The sequence below is a fragment of the Sinocyclocheilus rhinocerous genome, unplaced genomic scaffold (genome assembly GCF_001515625.1).
Source record: "Sinocyclocheilus rhinocerous isolate Xijiao unplaced genomic scaffold, SAMN03320098_v1.1 scaffold451, whole genome shotgun sequence".
NCBI classification, from domain to species: Eukaryota; Metazoa; Chordata; class Actinopteri; order Cypriniformes; family Cyprinidae; genus Sinocyclocheilus; species Sinocyclocheilus rhinocerous.
Window position 1 is genome coordinate 1,091,946 of NW_015657491.1, and position 1,437 is coordinate 1,093,382.

The following is a 1,437-nucleotide window of genomic DNA, read 5'->3' on the forward strand; positions in this document are numbered from 1 at the left end:
GATTTGTTTCTTACAAACACACAGCTTTTCGCTTCAGACGACGTTAATTGCTGGATTGGAGTGGTGTGGATTACTTGTGGATTATTGTGATGTTTTTATCAGCTGTTTGGACTTTCATTCTGACGGCACCCATTCACTGCAGAGGATCCATTGCTGAGCAAGTCATGGAATGCTACATTTCTCCAAATCTGTTCTGATGAAGAATCAAACTCATCTATATCTTGGATGACCTGAAGGTGAATGGCCTTTTTAATCAAGGAATTACTGTTCTAGAAAATGTCTTTTGCAATGATCCCTTTAATTTTAAGTCTCATTAAACAGACTCATTTTTTTCTCCTTCATTTTAATTGCCATACTTTGGGGGGAAAGACATGTCTTCTCCCATAGTGCACCTGTTCCCCTGAGGCTGTGCTCTGCCCCGCTCACACTGGATCGGATTTCCTCTGCAGGTTGGTCGTAATATACTCGCATGCATTAGGTGGGGCTATATGATCTTGACTTGTCAGCTTGTTATACAGCATTAGCCCTTCAGCTAAACTTCTTTTTCTTGTCTGAGCAGACAAAATGATACCTGGGAGAGAAAAACACACTATATCATTTTACACTTAGAAATGTCTGGCTTGAGGCTCGTTCTAAATTTAGTATTTCAGAATCTTAAATAGATTAATAATGTAGGTCGTGACTATGATGATGTGGCAATGAGCTTTTTTTTTGACATATCCTTCAGAATTAATCAATACATTCTCTCATGATTCCTAAAATTATTCCACAAATTATGGCAGTCAAGACAATTAATTGTTTAATAAAATAAATAAAAAATAGATTAAAGTAAATCCTTTTACTGTACTTTGCATTGTACAATATAAAATATTGACACACCTGGCTAATTATTAATAACTGTAGTCCCCTTTATCTTTTGCTTCAATCATAAGATTGAAGATCAGACTAAATGACTGCAGCTTTGATAGGTTACTTGAATATGGGCCTCATGTTTTGTGGAAGGAAGGGAGAAATGACTCAACCAACTGATGTCTGCCTCAATCTCTCTAATCACATCACCGAACCTTGAAGCTTATGTCTTTGTATCCTCCGTAATTGAATTGGGCTTAGATTAAATTGCATGACAGAACTCATATTGTTTAGCTTCAAAATGGGACACAATTCTTCCTCAGTAAGACTGTAGGGCTGAACCGACTGTCAATGAAATGCATAAATCAGTTCAGATATGTTCTCTCTTCCTCTCTCCTCAAGTTAAGAAAATGTGGTTTGGAAAGAATCTTTACGCAGCAGATTTTTAAATTTTTTTTTTTTTTTTAAAGGGGTCGTATGATGTTGCTAAAAAGAACATTATTTTGTGTATTTGGTGTAATGAAATGTGTTTATGCGGTTTAAGGTTAAAAAAACACATTATTTTCCACATACTGAACATTATTGTTT